The sequence below is a fragment of the Bubalus bubalis genome, chromosome 14 (assembly GCF_019923935.1).
Source record: "Bubalus bubalis isolate 160015118507 breed Murrah chromosome 14, NDDB_SH_1, whole genome shotgun sequence".
Lineage (NCBI taxonomy): Eukaryota > Metazoa > Chordata > Mammalia > Artiodactyla > Bovidae > Bubalus > Bubalus bubalis.
The window spans coordinates 60,249,068-60,255,945 of NC_059170.1; the positions used below are offsets into that span (position 1 = coordinate 60,249,068).

Genomic DNA, 6,878 nt, shown 5'->3' on the forward strand with positions numbered 1-6,878 from the left:
GACAGACTCTCACCTGCAACAACAGAAAAACACCTTTTGCGAGACCTGGTGTCCACACGGCTCTGATGGGTTTTCTGCTGGGATGAGAATTTTATCTGAAGGTGTCGTGATAACATGTTAGACGTGTTTTTCTTCACCTTCACTTTGCCTCATCATCACCTAGCTCCTTGCTCAAGTCCTCCTGAAACCTTCCTTTTTGTCTAATGGCTTCCAGTCTGATTTCCAGTCTGATTTTTCTCTACAGGTAAAATGTACACAGACCCTCTGTCAGGGGGTTCTTTAGAGGATCTATGATGCAACTCAGAAAAAAAAAAAAGCTTTATTTGAGTAGAAATTTGGATAAAGCAAGTTGATGGGGATGTTTTCATCTTGAGAAATCAGAAGGATGGTGTTGGCGAGTGAGAATAATTGTTCGCTTCTTGGATGTTGTAACTAAGTTAACCTTAGATGCTTTACTAAATTTAAAAGGCTAAATAATGAAAACTTTCCAAAATGTTTTTGAAGAGCAATGAAAATGTTTTAAAAGTATAAGGGGAAAAAAAAAGATGTCCAGCTCATTAAATTGTGAATACAGGCAAAGTCACAAAGAGAAAATGACATAAATCCCCAAATCTAAGTTGTTGTCTGTGGCTTAAATCAGACGATTCTTCTCACTTTCAGACGATCCCACTTTCAGAGCTTCCAGCAGCCACTGAGGAACCCCACTTAGCAAAGGTCAAACCCATCAACCAAGGTCAACACTGTGGTGGCCCCTCCAGCAAAATTCTGTCAAAACTTGGATAATAGCATGTTTCATAATCTAAAAGCAAGAATAAAAATGTAAGTAAAATTAATTCCTATTTATCAAGAATCAAAGTTATCTGAAAACAAGGGTTGGCAGGATGCCTTTGCTGGACTGTGAGATGATAAATGATGACCGGAGACCACTCTGTCCTAAAGAGCTTTATGGAGAGTTGCATCAATCACGGCTGGACTGGTTTAGGTGGTGTGAGTATTATCAGGGCCTCTGAACACTTTTTTGAAATTAAGTGGTTCATTTAGGGTATATTAATCAACTTAATCAGAAGTCCCCATTTCCCAATGATCCAAGGTGGTGTGGGGGGGAGGGGAGATCTACAAGGATAAGCACTGATTGACCTTCTTTGTGATCACAAAACCTTTCACTCCATCCATCCCATCCAGGAAAACAAATCCCTACAGATACCTGCATCACGTCCCAGGAGCTCTGGGGTGCCGACAATTCCTTGATCCACCCAACACCTCCACTGACCCATTTGTCCTTTTCTCCTTCTCCTCTGTTTCCATTCACCTGCTGGTCCAGTCATTTGTGCCAGAAATTGTAAAATAAAGCCAATTTTACAATTTGTTTTCCCCAAACTTCTCATAGGTGCACAAATTGACTGTTAAACACTCAGGACTGAGACCTGTCCTCAAACGCATGACTTTCTTTGAGACATATCGAGGCTTTAATGAAACAAAGTGTTCATTTATGCCCTGCTTCTCAAAAGTCTTGTTTTTATGGTGATTTCATGCTCAGAACCAAAGGCAGACATCACCTCATTTGACTGTCACGTGGGTCTCATACATTCACCCTCTGGTACCCAATCATCACCCTGCTGCTCAGAGCCTGTTCCTGAGACAGAGGCTGCTTAGATATTACAACTCTTTCAAGTACCTTTTCAAAAATAAATTTACCAGAGAATTTCACTTTCCCTTCATAAATCCTCAAATTAGGGGAAAAAAAGAATTCATTATGGAGGAAATCTGAAATAATAGGATTACCTTCTAAGCAATTAAATACTTAACCATGTTTTCACCCTGTGGATGTGAAACCCAGCCAGATGTCTCTTTCACACAGAACAATGTTTTAACAAGGTGAGGGCAACTTCTTTTGATGAGTATGCTTTAGTAGAGCTTTAACATAGCTCTTTATTTGCAAATAGTAAGTGTAACCTGTATAAATGTTCACACAGTTGCAAACCTTGTCTTTACTTATTTTTTTTTAAACTTTGTCAGGAATCTCCTCTTTCTAACAGCAGCTGATGCTTCTTTCTCTAAATGATAACACTATTTTTAAATTTTTTTTAATCAGAAAAAATGCGTCCACATTCATCTCCCCTTGCTTTGCCAGGACTGCAGGTGCTTGTCAACACACACTGGCTCTACTTTATGTCTTTAAGTTAGTCTGTTTGCCCCTGATTCTTAATACATGTTGATTTGGAGAAACTGGTCAAGTCATTTTAAGGCATTTCAAAAATGTAACATGCCATCACAGGGCAAATAAAGCATCATGATGAGTATGGAAAGAGTGGTGATGTTTACCGCTGAGTCCATTGCCCTGATGTGAAAGGAAAGACGGGTTGGGGGTGACTGGAGGTGAGGGGCAAGGTGCTTGGTGAGGCCATACAGCTTCTTCAGGAAAATCACCTTCTCGATTTTGTTTTTTTGGCCACACCACGTGGCATGTGTGATCTTAGTTCTCCAACCAGGGATAGAACACACATCTCTTGCAGTAGATGAGTCTTAACCACTGAACCACGACAGAAGTCCCACATTCTAGCATTTTTTGCATTTAACTGCAATGGGACTGCCAACTATTGACATGCATGTTTCTACATCTGGCCTGAATCAGCCTGTGGCACTGGGACTGATTTCAGAAATAATCTGAAAAGGGTCCTGATATGTAGGGGGATCTGATATGTCATGATAGTACTTAAGCCAGCTCTTCTGACTTTTACTTGAAACTCTTAATAAAGGCTCCTAACACCCCCTAGAAAGGTGGTTCCCCCTGATTTGCAAAGAACAAACAAGACACAGAAGACCTGTACCTTTCTTCCCACCCCCACCCACTGGCAGTGCTGGGGAAGGGTATGCGTGAATAGTCTCCAGCCACTCAAGAATCCTGGGGCTACAATAGAAGGTTAGAATTTAGAATTTGATGGATCTGATTCTGAGTTTTTACATCTTGTAGGTGAACTTTCTCCCTCTTTTTAAGCCAATAAGTCATAGTAACCCAGGAATTGATGTTGCTATTCCAATCTAATCATAAAGGTCATTTTCAGTAATGGGAAAAGGACACATTTGCATATATCACTGGCAGTCCATTGTCCTGTGAATACTGCCATGAGCTAAACAAAGGCTTCCTTTCGAAGGGTAATCACGAGGGAACTTCAGAATTCTTATCTGTCTCCACGGTCCTGAATATATGGCCCACGTCACAGTATAAAAATACGACTGTCAGCTCAAGGAAAGTTTGTGTTACTCTAAATGCCACAGGAAGCATCTGTGTGTATGTGTCTCATCAAAGCCATTACTTACTATGCTGCTGCTGCCGCTGCTAAGTCGATTCAGTCATGTCCGACTCTGTGAGACCCAGGACTGCAGCATACCAGGCTTCTCCATCCATAGACCAACCTTTTTTCCTTATGACCCTCTCTATAATTCCTGCTTTTAAAAGGAGGAGAAACAGAAAGACTGGTGTAGGCATAAAAGTGGGGAAAGTGCAAATGTATGTATTGATTGTTGCAAACTGCAGGGTTGACCTGGGTTGGGTTTTTTAAGCAACTTCTCCTAGTTGGCAGAAAGCAACGCCTGACAGAGGAGATAAACGTCACTGAGAAACACCACAAACAACTTCTGTCTCTTTTCAGCTTTAGCTGTGATGCACTGAAGAGCCATCCTTCCCCGAGGCTGGGACCACTAGACACTGCATGTATTCATCTTCCCTTCAAGGTTTCCTCACTCAGCATCTTTCCTAACATCTATTTCCTCCCAGTCCCCAGGCCAGTATTCAGGAAAGGACTGGATTGGCTGCTGGCACTGGAAACTTTTCTCCATGAATGACTTTTATATGGTTTTGGCAGACACGTATAATATCAGCAGAGAGAGAGATCCCACTGGCAGGAGAAAATAAAACTTTAACATAACTGTAATGGCCTGAGTGGTGTTTTACATGTTCTGTCTGCTCAAGATTTATGTTAAAATCAACCTTGCCAAAGAGGTTTTTTAAAAGTCTATCAAGCTGCCAAAATTTAAACAGCTCTTTCTTTCCTATCCAATGACAGTTGGTTTAACAACCTAAATGACCTGGTACGAACTGGAGTTTCCCAGCAGTCAGAGACCTTGCAGGCCTGGTCTAACTTCACCAGGCAATTTTTCATTTACTTTGTAAATGTCTGAGTCCTTTTATCCTTTCTCTCTCTCCTCACTTCTCCTCCGTCCTCTGTACTCCTTTCGCTCTTAATCTATCCTCTTTCTGACCCAAGGGAAGTAATAGCGATTAATCGAAAGGCATTGAAATCAATATTTTAATTTGGAGACCACATTTGGAAATGCTCTTTCTTCACCCTAAACCCCTCAGACATCTCTGCCAGGCCCTTGTGTTGCCATGATCACTCCTACACCACTAATTGCTGGTGGTGTTTTCCTGAGTTACTGGCCATCACTATTCACGCACACCCTTCCCCAGCACTGCCAGCAATGCAGCTCTTTACATCCAGGAAAAAGAAATGCCTCTGCCTCTGCATAACTAAGCAACGTTTACATATCCCTTAGTTGCCTAATTAATCCTGCAACGGACACCTTTTCAATCTCTGTCTGTGACAGTCTTACAAGGAAAACTGTTTTCTACCTAGGAAATTCCTTCATATGGTTTAAGAATATACTTACCTCGAATGAGGACTAGGTGTCTAATAAGAAACCAGTCTAACAACAAACCAGGAATGTTTTCTTTCTTTCTTTTTAATATATTCATTATGGAAATGCCACCTGCTTCCAAGAAGGAGCTGAGCCAGCAGAACCAGGCAGGCAGGTAATGAGTTTTCATGCTGACACGGAACCTCAGATGCCCAGTAAGTGACGAAGTGCTACAGGCTGCAGAGGAAAAATGCGAAAGCACTTCAATAACCACCTTCAAGGCAGAGAAGGAGATTGGCCAGCTGTTTTCCATTGAGCGAGGCCAGAGAGGGGAGAGAGAGAGAAGCTGAGCTAGTGACGTTGAGAAAAGGACAGACTTGCCAGGAAACCCAGGTCCGGGCTTGAGGCTGGACTGCCTGGCTCGGAAACTACAAGGACCAGATGAGGCCCCTCTGGACGAAGGGTTCCGTGCAAGGACTCTGAACCCCTGCCCAGACTAGGACTCCTCTCCAGTTGATTTGAATTTACAGTGTTTTCTAATTGCTCCAACAGTTTATAAACAAAAGGCAATGGTGAGAGCCGTCAGAATGAGAGAATATGCTGCTCTGGCTGGCAGCTCTGGTCCCTCAGTCACACCAGCCAGGCACTGTTTCCAGATGTCTGAACAAGCAACAAAGCCCACACTGCTTTACAAGGTGGGAGGAGTCATCATAGAATCTTCCACACATGGGACTTTCAGGTGGGGATTTCTTAGTGTGAGATGTGAAGGTGGTTGTTCCCTGAGAATACGCAGTTTGGGAGAGGAAGCCTGTGTCCTCTGAGGACAGATCAAAAATGCAATGATGGGGCTTCTCTGGTGGTCCAGTGGTAAAGAATCTGCCTGCCGATGCAGGGAGATCTGCGGGTTTGATCTCTGGTCCGGGAGGACCCCACATGCCTCAGAGCAACTAAGTCCATGTGACACAACTTTTCAGCTGGTGTCGTGGAGCCTGGGAGCCGCAACTGCTGAGCCCGTGTGCCGCAGCTACTGAAGCCTATGCACCCGAGAGCCTGTGCTCTGCAACAAGAGAAGCCACCACAATGAAAAGCCCATGTACCACAGTTGGAGAGCAGCCCCCACTTGCCACAACTAGAGAAAAAGCCTGAGCAGCAATGAAGACCTAGCGTAGCCAAAAATAATAAATAAATAAATAAATATTTGTTTAAATCCAGTGATGCAGAGGTTACCATTTGTTTTCTCAAAGGGATTGACTCCTGCTCCAGCCCCCGGGCCTTCACCCTACTTCTACTGAGGTATCTGTGAGCTACTGAGCAGAACTTTGCCCAAGTCCTCCTTTCAAGAACCAGCTGACCTAAGCCCTGAGTAACAAGATGAGATTTGTGCTCCAGGAAGATGCTCTGGCAGCACTGGGGATTGTAATGTCTAGTGCTGGGCTGTGTGCAGTGCCCTCCACTGGGAAGGAAGTGGTCCCTGTGGCTTCTACGACACGTACACCAAAAGGCAAGGCTCCTACCTTGTGGCAGAATTATCTATAATGAGCATGTTTTCCTTTTATACTCAGAAAAGTTCTCTTTTTAAAGCAAAAATATTACCAAAAAGTTGAGACTAGCATCAAATTTCTGGAGAAGGCAATGGCATCCCACTCCAGTACTCTTGCCTGGAAAATCCCATGGATGGAGGAGCCTGGTAGGCTGCAGTCCATGGGGTCACCAGGAGTCGGACATGACTGAGCGGCTTCACTTTCACTTTTCACTTTATGCATTGGAGAAGGAAATGGCAACCCACTCCAGCGTTCTTGCCTGGAGAATCCCAGGGACGGGGAGCCTGGTGGGCTGCCGTCTATGGGGTCACACAGAGTCGGACACGACTGAAGTGACTTGGCAGCATCAAATTTCAAAGGAATGTTAAGGACTAGGACTAGCCCCATCACTCACCCTGCACCTAGACAGTGGAGCTCTGGAAAATCACTCCTGGGATGTCTGTGATAGCACCATTTGGCAGCACCCAGCATGCTGGCAGCTGCCTTGTGGACATCAGACAACCTACTCACGTGGTGTTTCAGCCTGCTGGCCCTCAGCTGGCACACTGGTCCTCGTATGCTGGAGGTTTGGCAACTGTGGTCAAGTGGGCAATGGGCAGTGGGAGTAAAATCAGACATAAAACAAAAATCAAGAAACAGAAAGCTGAATCTGTGCAAACTGAGTACAGAGCAAACCACAGGGACAAGCTGGGTTGGGGGGCT

General features: G+C 44.1%; 1 long non-coding RNA gene across 2 annotated transcripts; it reads right to left on the reverse strand.

Moving 5' to 3' along the window:
* Positions 1-493: 493 nt before the first annotated feature.
* LOC123329256 lies at positions 494-5,754 on the reverse strand. Of its 2 annotated transcripts, none has more exons than XR_006544634.2 (3): positions 4,669-5,754; positions 3,319-3,447; positions 494-799 (listed from the first exon to the last, which is right to left on the reverse strand). It is a non-coding gene; the product is annotated as an uncharacterized LOC123329256 (long non-coding RNA). The 2 variants fall into 2 exon arrangements; XR_006544635.2 differs by having other exon boundaries at positions 3,319-3,444; positions 4,669-5,752.
* Positions 5,755-6,878: the final 1,124 nt, after the last annotated feature.